We start from the raw sequence: 15,319 nt of genomic DNA, 5'->3' as shown, positions 1-15,319 counted from the left end.
AACTGGAATCTGAGGACAAGCTAAGAACTTGAGTATCTTTAGGCACAAAACTACAGGTATGTTTGGCAACCAAGTATAACTGGGAAACAATTTAGGAGCCCCTGATTTGTGTCTGGAATCCAACCTGGGGATGGCAGCTTACTTTTATGTCCCACTGACTATTGGGCCTGAGATTACAAATAAACTGTCTCTGTCAGAAGCTAGGGTATACCTGGGCCTAACAGAAACAAGCAGAAAAGAAAATCTATTGCCATCGAGTTGATTCTGAGTCACAGTGACCCTATAGGACAGAGTAGAAGTGCTCCATAGGGTTACCAAGACTGTAATCCTTACAGAAGCAGACTGCCATATCTTTCTCCCATGGAGCAGCTGGTGGGTTGGAACCACTAACCTATCAGTTAGCAGCCGAACACCCATAAAACTCAGCTTTGAGGAACCAGGGAAAGCAGAGGTAACATCATGGGGCAAAAAGCCCTGTTTTCACAGTCTAGTACGAGTCCATTTCACACACGAAGGAAGGCTGAAGTGTAGTGTCAAGCTTTCGGGGAGAGCGGGGGTTTCTACATTTTCTTTTGTCTAGAAGTCTTTTTCTTCTTCTATATTTGTCATTCAGTTGCATTATCATCCTTTGGATCTAGATATACCTGCTTGAGAATAATTAGATATTTCAGACCATCATGGTACCCTTCAGTAACCTACTTAGAATTTGTTCACTTTGGTCTGTTGTGAACTGAAAGGTTAAACATTCCTTCTAAAAGTGAACACCACTCAGGAAATATCAGGGAAGCACAAACCCCTCTATCTGGGTGAAAACACTTCTCTAAAGTAGTTTATGAGGGCATTGGTGGTTTAGGGGTAGTATTCTCACCTTTCATGTGGGAAACCTGGGTTTGATTCCCAACCAATGCACCTCATATGCAACTACCACCCACCTGTCAGTGGAGGCTGGTGTGTTGCTACGATGCTGAATAGGTTTCTATGTAACTTCCAGACTAAGGTGGACTAGGAAGAAAGACCTGGCAATCTACTTCTGAAAATCAGTCAATGAAAACCCATGGATCACAACAGTCTGATCCACAACCAATCATGGGGAAGTCACAGGACAGGGCAGTGTTTCGTTTCGTTGTGCATGGGCTCACCATGAGTCGAGGGCTGACTCAACAGCAGCTAACAACAACAAAGAAGATTTGGGGCTATTTAGCTTTCGCCAAACAAAAGCAACTATTTAAGTGGGATTGTGCCTTTCTCCTAATGTGAATCACCAAGGACCACAGATAATCCAGGAAGGAATTTTACATTATGTATTAGAACACTGATTAGCATCGATCTGTCTTTGAGCCCTCTTTGCTTCCTACTTAAGCATTAGCACCTTTTTGTAGGTACTTACTGGACTTTCCAAGTGGCAAACAAGCAGCAGGCCTGAGTCTGCAGCATTTGCTCTTTTCTATGTTTGGATCAGCAGTGAATATAAAAATAAAAATTAATATATGACCTGAGTCATCATGTGCCATTTTTAGGTTGAGTGCTATAGCACAAAGGCAGGCTGAAATCAGCACAGTTCCAAAACCCATAGGGGCTCAGTGTTGTCACTGGTTCAGCAATCAGCTGATAGGCAGATCTTGCACAATAACTTGCCCACTAAGGACATTTGCACTTCTCACAGAATACCAGGCCCTGCAAGATGAGAGATCAAAATGAGACAACCTCTATAGCTAGGGACTTCAAGTACTCTTCCTCCTCAGGAACTTTTCTAAATTCTCAGTTCCTCTTATTTGATAGTTGCCTTGAGAGGTGACACTACTGAGAGGTGATTTGGTTGGTTATCAAGGAAGAAACTTAGCAGCCTACTCGCTCTCCTTTGCAGAACCCTCTTGACAAATGCAGAAATCATCTGCATTGTGGAGGTCATCGGTCAGCTGGATGTTCTTGGGGGACAGGAAAGAAGAAGTCACACTGATGGATGAATTGAGAAACACCTCCTCAAAGATCACTCACTGCCTGTGGGCAGCCAAGAAAAACCATTGCATACAATGACCTAGAATCTCTGCAAGCATAAATCTGAAGGGCCTTGTCAATTGTTTTGCAAAAAAAAAAAAAAAAAATAAATCCCTACAGATTTATTAAAACACAAAGGTGACAGATCAAAGTTCCTCCTAAAAGTGTCTGTTCCTTAAAGATAAAGCCCTGAACAGATACCAGTACCCACCTCCCAGGGCAGAGTTTTGGAGCCCTTGTTTGAAATGCAGATTTAAGTGGGAGTCTAGTGGTGCTATAGTTCAGATTATGGATTCAGATTTATTAGTTTAGCAGTGGCAGTTCTTTTATCTCCACCCTCCCCTGCCCATAGTCTCCGTTAGTCACCAACTGAAGCCATCCCCATAATCTAATATAAATAAGATGCTTACTCTGCCCACGGAACTTCAAGACAAATCCCTTTGCTCTTCCCTTTGCTTTACCACTCCTAAAACCCTCCTTTACAGATATTCTGGAGTTACTTTTTGTCCTTGGTCAAAGTACTTAAACTCTAGTTTCAAAAATTATCATTTCAATGGCTTACTAACCTATGTTTCAAAGTAGGGAGATTAAGTTAAATGATACATGGAAATAATCTATCTTAATGTTTGAGACATAGCCACCACTCAATTAATAGTGGCTTATTATCACCTTTTTTATTACTAGCACTATTATTAATAATAAAAATAATACTCTTTGTTTTTATTAATTGATCTTAGCTTGATTCATGGGATGCCCTTTCTCCTGGCCCGTTGTTATTTCATGATTTGTCCTTTTTGGGTCCCAGTGATATTTATACCACTTAGGGGACATCCACACCTGAAACTAAGCAATTAAGATGTATTGCATACACATGATTTTAGTGCTTCATATTAAGAATTCACTCTTTGCATAAAAAAACCAAAACCAAACCCATTGCTGTTGAGTCGATTCCGACTCATGGCGATCCTATATCTTTGCATAGCCACCTCAAATACGCACTTATCCCTATTATACGCAAGATTTTCTGCCGGGCAGTGTCATATTTAGAAAAGACTTGATTTGCTTGATGGCATTAAGAGGGAAAGAGCTAAGAGGGGTTAAGACCAGGGAACTAGACACTGTCCCTGGATTGGAGTAGGCTCTGGTGAGGCAAAACCAAATGTAGATGCTCGGAATAAGTCCAGGCCAACAAGTAAAACCTGCTACTCTGGAGACCACAGGCAAGGAGTTCACAATCACAGTCAACATCATGAAATCCATCAGGAAACAATGTGGTAGGTGTACAGAGGAGAGCAATAAGCAATCTAAAATTAGTAGATAATCAATTGAAGCAGAGAAGTGCCACAAATAGGTAAGCACTCGACTACTAACTGAAAGGTTAGCAGTTTGAACCCACCCAGAGGCGCCTTGGAAAAAGGCCTGGCTACCTGCTTCTGAAAGGTCATTGTCTTGAAAACCTTAGGAGCAGGTGAGTCTGATAAAATTCTAGGTCTGTCACTTACTTGCTGGATGACTTTAGACATACACATATTTTTTTTTCAGAAGCAAATTGTTTACATCTCGACACATTCTTCCCAAATGGTTTACATCCTGACCTGTTGGGTTAGTCATGAACACATTCTTCCCAGGAACAATTGTTTACATTTTGACACACTCTTCCTAAGTGGTTTGCATCCTGACCTTTTGTTTCCTGAGAATGAGAATGCATGTTGGCCTCATCATTCTTAGACTGACATGAGCACCTCTCTCGTTTGAAACTTTTCTATTTACACTAATTACTGTTGATTCTATTAAAACATGGTTGGAGGGGGCCCTGAAATCTAACTGATATTTAGTTCCAAATAATCCCTCCCTCAGGTTCAGCTTCTAGGGAACACAACATAAGATCCCAAATATTTTTGCTTTTATCATTTAGATAATTACTAAAAACTGATTGCTAATTTTATTCAGCTCTTACTATGAATCAAACACTATGCTAAATCCTATTCGTATGTACATTATTTCATATATTCCTCACAGCTACCTATGAGGTAGGGTTATTATTATCACCATTTTATAGATGAGAAGACTAAGGCTTAAGGAGGTGGACTAGTATGTCTAATGTCACACAGTTTTTAGGTGGTGGAGCTGGGATTAAAAAGCACAGTTCTGTCTGGTTTCAGTGTTCCTGTGTTCTATGATAGTATTCAAAAGGCTTGTGGGGCTGAATTTTCTGGGTTAGTGCTTCATTTCTTGTCTTTCCTTCATCGTTTTGCAGGCACAGACTCAGCCTGGGGCCTGTAAATTGTCTTATTAGATATTCAACTGAGCTTTCCAAGTTTTCTCTTCAGACACAATATGTTAGTTCAGCCCCCATGCCGTGACCTACCTGTCTTGGCTCTCTCTCCATTAGAAAAGGCAAATACAATTAGAGTTTTCATCACACAATGGCCATCTGCTCACAAATGCCTTTTTAGCTGTTTGGGAGCCAAGGGCACTTTGAAAACCAGCATTCAGCTACTAGGGAGATGTTTGAGCACCGTGATACTCTTTACTAATGCTATGATGTCTGAATATGCAAATTAGGAAGGCTGGAGTCTATCATACCCTCATTTGGTGGCCAGGAGAGGCATTTACTACCTTATTGTCCAGCAGAGAAATAACTGTATATAGAAACTGCTTCTCCCTCTAGCTCACTAACAACCCTTCTGTTTCCTCTCCCTCCTTTTCCTTCAGTCCCATTTTAAGTGTATGAAAAACTCTTAGTTGTCTTACCCAAGAGCTCGGCATTTCATCTAGAATGATCTTGTCATTGGTACTTTAGCAAAGGGTGGCTGGTTTGACCTTCAAGCATGAGTGAATATCATTTAGTTTAAGAACATGTCAATAAGCAATACACCCAGGCCTTGTACATTTAATAGCATCTATCAAACATTTTCCCTTAAGAATTTGCTGACCTTCCTGTAAGAAGGCATTCTCTGAAAAATGCAGGTTCTATTCAACACATTGATCAAGAAGATTGATGGCTAACTCACTAACTCATTTCACTAACTGATAAATTAGGTCAACAATTAGTAGCAGCAGTGAAGTTTCTAAGTCCACCACTTTATACTGTATTAAGCACAGTGCCTTGAATCACCCTTTAAATCTCAGAACATTATATTTGCCTGCTCTCCTTTGGTATAATGAAGAACTGAAAAAAAAAAATACCTGTGACACAATGTTTGTGTTCTCTTTCCTTTAGTGTTAAGAATCAGTAAATACATAAATAGATAATAATAGGAAATATTGAATATTTAACAATAAAGACATTTTAATGACTTAGTCATTAAATTATTTTATAGTCATACTATGGAAAAATGTCATTGAAATTTAAACAACTTGCGATTCTTAATTTAATAAGATCGTCTGCCTGAGAGTGCATTTTTTCAAGAATCTAGACTTTTCTCTGATTCATATAGATTTCAACCTTTGGGGGAGAGCATTTTTAACTCCTGGAACAAATGCAGTCTCCTTTTTTTAAACAAAAAAGGAATTCTACATACTGACTTGAAATTTTAAAATTGAAACTATGAAAGTTTCCTGAATATCAAATAAACTATTATATGTAATGGTGAAATATATTCAGTGAATTCTATTGGCATCTAAAAATTATCAAACGAGTCAGCCCTAAATAGAGGGGTGGAATCAATCCATATTTGGGACTTTTTGATCAATAGTTTACAAACTTTGATGAGTTTCACAGTGTTGTCTGTAACGTGTATTGATAATATCAACTAGAGTGTCCAATGAAAAAAAGTAACAGTTGTGGTTTCTGAATTAAGATGAATAACATCAACAAAGTCTGTAGGGCTGAACAAATATTACTTTATTTTATTAAATAGAATGCCCTCACTTTAGGTAACAAGCATCATAAGGCTTTTCAGTAGTAGTATACCTTTGAAATACTTCAATCTTTTTAAAATATTCTAAAGCTGTACAGCTCTCCAGTCTCTGTCACTGAGATGGAACTTGCAGATGCACCAAAAGACTAAGCAGATGGTGTGCTGGAGGAGTATGAATACTGAAGGGCCTTACAGAATATAAAGAATTTTTTTATGAGTCCGCTACTAATTAGCTGAAAGGGCAATTGATTTTCATTTATCTCAAATTCTATGTACATATACTGAATTTCTATTTAATGTTATTTTGCCAGAGGTCCTTATTTTGTTTATTATGAGTCACTTCCCATTACAATGTTAGCTCCATGAGCGCAGAGGTCTTGTACGCCCAGCTCCTAGAGGAGTGCCTGGCGTATAGTAAGTGATCCATGAATGTTTCTGGAACCAAAGAAATAATGAAATGAATGAATGAATTTCTTATATAATACATTAGAGAATCCTCAATATGGCTTTCAAAGATCTTCATGTTTTTGGCCCTGTTAACTTATTTATCTATTCATTCTTTTATTGTACTTTAGATGAAGGTTTACAAAACAAATAGTTTCTCATTAAACAATTAGTACACATATTGTTTTATGACGATGGTTAACAACCCCACAACATGCCAACACTGTCCCTTCTCAACCTTGGGTTCCCTATTACCAGCTTTCCTGTGCCCTCCTGCCTTCTAGTCCTTGCCGCTGGGCTGTTGTGCCTCATATAGTCTCATTTTATTTTATGGGGTTGTCTAATCTTTGGCTCAAGGGTGAACCTCGGGAGTGACTTCATTACTGAGCTAAAAGGGTGTCCAGGGGCCATACTCTCGGGGTTTCACCAGTTTCTTTCAGGCCAGTAAGTCTGGTCTTTTTGTGTGAGTTAGAATTTTGTTCTACATTTTTCTCCAGCTCTGTCCAGGACCCTCTGTTGTGATCCTAGTCAGAGCAGTCAGTGGTGGTAGCCGGGCACCATCTAGTTGTACTGGACTCAGTCTGGTGGATTGGCCCTGTTAACTTTTCCCAACTTAACTTATTCTACCTGCCACTTTGCCCTTCCTTCTCTAGCCACGTTAACCTTTGTTTACTTCCTTTAATGCACAATGCTTAGGGCTTTTGCATATATTTTCCCCATCATTTTGCCTAGCTAATTCATTCTTCAGATTTCCCCTTGATTGTAGATCCCCAGGGAAACATTCCCTGAACTCTTGGACTATATCTGGTCTCCTTGTTACATAACCCCATTGAACTATGTTCTTTTCACACCTTTCATCTCAATTGTAATCACTTTTTAAATTACTAGTTCGATGTCTGCCCCCTGCCCCAGACTGTAGGTATTCTGAGGATAGGGACAATGTTTGTCTCATTTTTACCTCCATATTCCCAGAGCCTAGTACAGTGCCTACCATTGTAAATGAATGAATATAGTTATTTCAGCGAGCAATTTGTTAAAAATGGTGGAGTTCCTATTCACTTAGTCTGCTTCCTAAGCATTTCTAATGATGTTTCAAAAGCATTGAAAGAATTTCTTCAATAACACACTGCTTATTTTTTGTTTGTTTGTTCATGTTTTCCAGTGAGAAACCAAACTCATTCATTGGAGTGTTGGGCTTACCACCTCCCAAAATTTATTTAGTTATTTTCAATAAGTTTTGAAAAGAACAAAACTACGTGTGTGTGTGTGTGCATGTATGTGTGTGTACACAAACATATATATATTCCAGTTACATAGTGTTTTTCTTCCACTGTTTGGTAACTTGCTGTGCATGAAAAAGTTGTCCATAATAATCCATGTGACGAAGACCAGCTGGTGATGACTGCACATTAGAAGGCTGGAAGTCAAAAGACATTGAGAAAATACTTAATTCCTCAAGGAGGGAAAGTAAATGGAAAGTTGCCTGGAATACTACTATCAAACAAAACAAAACGCTCAGTTGCCTTCAAGTAGATTCCAGCTCCTGGCAACTTCATGTGTGTTAGAGTAGAACTGTGCTCCATAAGGTTTTCAAAGGCTGATCTTTTTGGAAGTAAATTGCCCGGCTTTTCTTCTGAGATGCTTCTTGGTGGACTTGAACCTCCAACCATTCAGTAAGTGGCAAAGCTCATTAACTATTGGCACCACCCAGGGACTCCCTACTATTGCTATCTAATTTCTTTATTTCTTCTAATAGAAGGAGCTAGTTCTAGACTTTGGCTGTGACATGCATATACTAAGGCTGACAATTAGAGACGGTGTAATGCTTTTCCCAATGTAGCCATTGCACCTGTTGCACCTGGGGATCTAGTCACTGAAATGCTTGTGTTTGTAGGAAACTGTCTTAGTCATCTAGTGCTGCTCCAACAGAAATACCACAAGTGGATGGTTTTAACGAAGAGTTTATTTCCTCACAGTTAAAGTATGCTAAAAGTCCAAATTCAGGGCATCAACTCCAGGGGAAGGCTTTTTCTGTCAGCCTTCTTCTCTTCGGTGTTCCCCTGGACTAGGAGCTTCTCTGCGCAGGGACCCTGGTCCAAAGGATGCGCTCTGCTCCTGGCACTGCTTTCTTGATGGTATGAGGTCCCCCAACTATCTGCTTGCTTCCCTTTCCTTTTATCTCTCGAGAGATAAAAGGTGGTGCAGGCCACACCCCAGGGAAACTCCCTTTGCATTGGATCAGGGATGTGACCTGGGTAAAGGTGGTGTTACAATTCCACCCTAATCCTCTTTAACATAAAATTGCAATCACAAAATGGAGGCCAACCACACAGTTCTGGGAATAATGGCCCAGCCAAACTGATACACACATTTATTGGGGGACATAATTCAAACCATGATAGAAACTTCCTAATAAAGACTAGATTACAATATTTAAGAATGATGTACGTTTGATAGCTGAAGTAGATAAATTTGAGTATGTTTCACTTTATTTAATAGCCAATAATTGCCTGGAAACCTTTTCTGGAATAAGGGATCATTATCATCCTCCTTATCATAATCATCATCATCTATCTGCATAAAGATGTTGGTGGCTATTATTCCACTGGTATAATTTCAATAGAGTCCCTTGGAATGATATATTGGGTTGTGGTGTCAATGTCAGTAGGGATTCCTAAATTTCTTCCTTTAGCCAAATTTTGTGGTTATTAGAGTTTTGTGAAAGAAGAGCTTTGAAGATCAAACACCCACAATATTGAAAGTCTTGTCAAGAAAGAAGTAGAAAACAGTAAATTCCAATATATTTTTAATCCTAGACTGAGTTCTAAACTCATCTTTTGCACTCGGGTCTCATTTATAATTCTTGCAGGTTACATACGTTTGTCAAATTATTTTTGTTTCCCTTTTTTAGATTATTAAGGAAGATGACACAGATTAGAGTAAGAGTTCTTTTCCTGACCTGCTCATTTCTATGTCTGTAATTTAATCCCTTGAGGCTGGTGCTTTTCCCAACTGAACTGGATGGTTTGTCCCTATACCTCTCCTACCCCTACATCCTTGCTCAGTCATGACTGGTTATGCTTAAGACATGGCAGATTTTATACCTCTGCCCATCTTTCTGACTAATTCAAGGAAGGCAAAATAAAAGAACGTAATTATGATATGCAAATTTAAACTGTGTTTAGTTCCTTCTATCAGTTTCTTCTTCATCCTTGGAAACACCTCTTTCTAACCCTACCTAGTGCTTATTCTGATTTTTATTGTTCTTCTTTGTTGTCAATTAATCCCCCTCACTCTATTTAATTTATATTTGTGTATGTGCATATCATATCTCCTCTCCTGAAGTGGTAAGGTTCTTGAAGGCAGGGACCAGATCATACTTGTTTTTGAATCCTCTCAAAGTACATTGTGCATAGTAAATGCTCAATTTATTTGTCAAAAGAGTGAATGGATTAATGAATAAAAAAATGTCTTAGGGTGTGTCCCTGTACAAGAACATTGCTATTCTAATAAGGAACTCAGGAAGACCAAAATGCTCAGGCCCAAAGGAACACACTTTTTGACTGTAGCCCTGTATGGTGCCTCTTAAAGCACATGATAAAGGCAGCACCTACTCATTAGGCTGCCTCTAGAAATCACTGTATAGATTAGCACAATCAATGGCTCCATTTTATAAATGACTTTTTGCAGTGTTGCAAGGTTTTACTAACTATAAAATCAAAGAAGCTTTGTCAAGTATTCGTGCTTAGTGACCGAACACATCAATTTCAAAGCTATTTCACATTTCCAAATGGAAGCAAAATTTCTTTCTATGATTTCAAAGAGAACAACATTAGCTTTTTCCTAGCAGACAATCTTAAATCTTTAAATTTCTAGGAATTATACAAATATATTTGAGAGGCAACTGGCTTGAATTTGAATGAGCTGATGTTCTCAAGCCAAATCGTCAAATGTTTCTCTACCAAAGATCAGTAACAGGCATTTCTTCTCTCTATTCCTTTTTTTAAAATATCTTCACTGTGTAGTCACTGCATGCTTTGTGGTGATGAATTATTATTTCTGAGGGCCAACCATTCTGTACACAAGCAGATAGTCTCTTGTCTCATCAATTCACTGCTTAGAATTTCAAGATGCAGTAAGAAGGGTGCTAGGCCAAACTTATTAGCATTTATCATTTAGTATAACTTGTTTGTTCAAGCAAGTCCAATTAAATAGGTGGATCTGAAGCATTTTAGTGTGGTCTAAACAGTCCTTCTTTTTTATCTGACAGTGTCATGTAGACACAGCCTTATGTGTGTTTGCAAGAGATTTCCAGAGCTGAAGAGAACCTGGGTTCTCATTGTCATATGAGATCAAGGAAACTTCTCCTTGGAGACTTCTAAGTGTGATAGACTCCTGAGAAGAACAGATCAAAGGAAATAAATGCAACAAGCTCATGTACTTGGCATAGCAATAACCTGACCTAACGTTTCTTTTGGGTGGCCAGACTGAAGATGCTCATGGATTAAGCAGTTTACAAAAAACATAATTGTTATATTTAAGACATTTCCTCAAGCTAACACCAACATAAACAAAGGGACTTTGTTTCCTTTCCACTAACCTATGGATCCAGAAAGAAATCACATGGATCATATTTTTAAGTAATGGTGGCTGAGATCAAAATTACTCGTGGTTCCCTAGCTTGTATGCTGTTAGTAAGGGAACCAGAAAAGTGAATAAAATGTCTTATGGAGTTAATTCATCTGTCAAATGTATTTTGTCACAAAGGAAATAGGAAACTATATTTGTACAGCAGGAAAATCTTGGTTTAGAATTTTGAAGTACTAGCTTGACAGGAAAATTATGCACCCAAGTATTGTCACATAAAAGACTACTGGAGCTCAGTTATAGATGTGGTTTGTCATACAGATTTCTGCTATTTCTTCCATTCTGCTAATATAATTTGAATTCTAACTCAAATCTCGTGCTGGTAGTTTCTTAATTTACTTCTTCTCTATTATCAGATGCCCTTTCTCAGCCATATTGGCTGTTACATCAATGGCAAGGAGTTCTGTTTCATGCTTACCAATGAGATCTCATTATTTCCTTATGAAAAATGAAGAGCTCCATTTTGCCCCCCATTCCTGCTCAGCTATGGGAATCTTGTCCATGTTTGGATCTCAGTCATTTTGTGGAATTAATTTGCATGGCAAAAAAAAAAAAAAGACTTGTGGGTCAAATTAGCGCTTTGATGGGTGGCCCTCTCTGCACAATGAGAACGTGACTTAGTGTACTGGAATCCTGGGGACTGCCATCAACTTGCTGAAAATGGCTGGCTAGCCAACCCATATCTGCTGCCTCGACTCTGTGGCCAGGCAGCGGGACGCCTAGCTGCCCCTGGGTGGCCAACCTCCGGTGGCGGGTGGGCGTGGCCATCTCCACCAGCTCCCTGGCCTGCTCCCGGCAGCCTAGCGTCCTGGTGCAGCTAGAGCTCTTGGATCGGTCCGCACACCGCTTCGAATTTCTGAAGGCCAAATTCCAGGGGCTGATGTATGGCGTGGCCCTGGTCCTGAAGGAGATGGCTGATCTGGAGAAGAGGTGTGACTGAAAACTCCAGGACTGAGCCCACCAGAGCGCAGCCTGGGGCAGGTTCGGCGGGGAGGCGCCTGAGGGTGTTGATTGTGTTGTTGTTTTGAAGTAAAGCAGCCATAAAACACCAGGAAAAAAAAAGTTTCTCAGTGAGTGAGAAAGCAATACTAACTCAAGAATATAGAGCTACTTTGTACCTTTGGGAGAAAACTGCGGGGCTGTCCTCCTCAGTGTTCCTTACTTTCTCAGTCCAAGCTAAATTTTACCTTTCTTAGTCTTTCGCTATTTCAGATAAGACTGCAGGAAATAGCCTTGAGCAAATGTAGTTTTGTATTTTTTTTAATGTTTTACTGACGTAATTTTGCATACAATAAAATACACTGATCTCATTAAAAAAAAAAAAGGCCTCCCTTCCGCATACCAATCCTGTCAGACTGGAGATTGGACCTGGAAGCCGGACACGTCTGTCAGTTAGGCCCAGCCGTAAACTGACAGCTTTAACAGAAGCCTGGGCTAGAGAAAAATGTCCCAACTGGTTCCATACTGAAACTGAGGTCTTCCCCTCTCTGTGTGTGTCTCTCTGCTCTCCTCCCTCCATCTCTCCCTTTCCGTCTCTCCCCTCAACAACCTCTTTAGACTCTTTCTCTCCTATGCAATCCCTTACACACATGTACAGTATCAGTACAGCTATACAAAGGAAATGTTGAAACTGAACGATTTAAGAATCTCATTGCCCACTGAATCATCACTGATGCAGGGTCTGGGTTTGTTTATTTTTTTTTTCAATTATCAAATCAGAGTTTGCAGCTAAACAGCTACAACTTCATTCTATTTTGCTTCTTTAGTGAGAATTTCAGCAACATTTCAAGAGATGTTATAAATAACCTCTTTTATTTTTCTAATCATCTTTTTGTAAAAATGTTGCCTTCCAACTAAACTAATATTTACTGCCGAAGAGGTAGCCAAAAGTAATTACACATCATAGTAAGAGGATCTTAGCTGTTTGTCTAGGCTCTGGGTATCCAGGCAGTTTTATGCATGTTAGTAACCTAACATTGTAATTAGACTGGGACAAACTCATTGCTCTTCTGTCCATTACAACATAATTTGGGAACAATTGCTTTGTCCTTTGGAAAAGGTTACAAATAGTCTCACTGGCCTTAGTTTTGGCTCCATGCTGCTAAGCATCTGGATGAAGAATGAAAAATGCCATCAGTTATGCAGATTTTTCTAAACATCTGGGTGTTTGGTATCATAGATAGGGTCTGCGTTTCTCTATGTAAAGTTAAAGGGAGACTTGAGGTAGCTCTTCATGTCATTCAGACTGATATACTTTAGTCTGGGATGTTCAGGTAATTTTAATAAACGTGAAACTTCTGAAACTGTTCAGAAACCACCTCAGATCTCTTCACTTTGCATGTTTGGAGACAGCCTTTTCCAATATTAGGGCCAGCTGCTAGAATGCTTTACATATTTGGGTTTTTTTCCCTCTCTCCATTTAATTCAAACTCTTTGATGAAATATTTGTTTCCATTTGAGAACAGCAATTTTTACTTTCTATAAAAGGAATGTAATGCTTCATCAAAGTTACAGAAGATGTTTTAAAGTACTGAGATTATTTTTTAAAAAAAGCAAGATTTTTTGAAAGAAAAAAAAAGATTTGACATTATAGGTAACCCACACAGAAATGTTAGTTTAGATGTGTTAGCAAATCTGATCAACTCTGCCTTGAAAGTGGTCAATGGAAATTTCTCCCCTCATGCCAAGCCTAATACCTAAGCTGAGTACTCTTCCTCAGAAGCCCCCCGTAGGATGTTCTGACAGATCAAGTTGGGGCTGTGCCATATGTTTCCCCTATCATTTGAAGTTCATCTCCCAAAAAATGTCAAAGATTCAGTATTGGATGGAATGACTCGTCTGAATCCATGTGACATTTATTAAGTGCTCTTGTTCCCCTGTGTACAAACTGAGGCTCCTCACCAACCTGTCATGTAAGATAACTAACTACTCTGCAGTAGTTATTATATGTAACCCACTGAGTCCTAAATCTGCTTTTGTCCGTCGTCCTTGCTCTTTATATTGCTGTTTCCTATCATTATCTAGAGATGATTGATCATTAAGTATTAAACTGCCAGTGTTGGGTTGATAACAAAATATGAACTTGAGACAAAGGTAAGGAATTTTTTTTTCAATTGTGGAGTTACTCTCTGTAATAAATATTCTTTCCCTAAAGGTCATGATGGATTTAAGTCTGGTTAGACATAGGGGATTTGGCCTGGAAAAAATGTAGTGCATTTATTGAGAGTTTCTCTAGAATGTTAATTGCCTATATAGCAAACCAAGCTTAGGGAATGTGAATGAGATCTGCTTAGACAAAAATAGAACCTTTTGGGATGAAAAGTTTGCTAACGATACCACTCACCATCACTACCGCCACCGGTTGCCATCCAGTTAACTCTGACTTATGGCAACTCCATGTGTGTCAGAGTAGAATTGTGCTCCCTAGGATTTTCTTTTCTTTTTTTTTTTTTAGTTTTTCAATTTCTTTTTTTTAAATTGTACTTTAGATGAAGGTTTACAGAACAAATAGTTTCTCATTAAACAGTTAGTACACATATTGTTTTATGACATTGATTAACAACCACGACAGGTCAACGCTCTCCCTTTTTAATCTTTGGTTCCTGATTACCAGCTTTCCTGTCGCCTCCTGCCTTCTAGTCCTTGTCCCTGGGCTACTGTGCCCCATTAGTCTCATTTTGTTTTATGTGGCTGTCTATCTTTGGCTAATGGGTGAATCTCAGAAGTGACTTCATTACTAAGCTAAAAGGGTGTCCGAGGGCCATACTCTCGGGGTTTCTCTAGTCTCTGGTGGGCCAGTAAGTCTGGTCTTTTTTTGTGAGTTAAAATTTTCTTCTACATTTTTCTCCAGTTCTGTTTGGGACCCTCTGTTGTGATCCCTGTCAGAGCAGTCAGTGGTGGTAGCCGGGCACCATCTAGTTTTTTAATTTTATTTTTTTAAATTGTACTTTAGATGAAGGTTTACAGAACAAGTAGTTTCTCATTGAACAGTTATTACACATATTGTTTCATGACAATTGTTAACAAACCCATGACATGTCAACACTGTCCCTTCTCAACCTTGGGTTCCCTATTACCAGCTTTCCTGCCCCTTCCTGCCTTCTAGTCCTTGTCCCTGGACTGTTGTGCCCCACTAGTCTCATTTTGTTTTATGGGCCTGTCTAATATTTGGCTGAAGGGTGAACCTCGGGAGTGATTTCATTAGAGCTAAAAGGGTGTCTGGGGGCCATACTCTCAGGGTTTCTCCAGTCTCTGTCAGGCCAGTAAGTCTGGTCTTTTTTTTTTTTAAATATTTTATTGTACTTCAGGTGAAGGCTTACAGAACAGATAGTTTCTCATGTAACAGTAACACACATGCTGTTTTATGACAT

Source organism: Trichechus manatus, unplaced genomic scaffold, assembly GCF_000243295.1.
Source record: "Trichechus manatus latirostris isolate Lorelei unplaced genomic scaffold, TriManLat1.0 scaffold00068, whole genome shotgun sequence".
NCBI classification, from domain to species: Eukaryota; Metazoa; Chordata; class Mammalia; order Sirenia; family Trichechidae; genus Trichechus; species Trichechus manatus.
The sequence above is the reverse complement of the archived record's forward strand: the minus strand, read 5'-3'. Positions refer to the sequence as shown.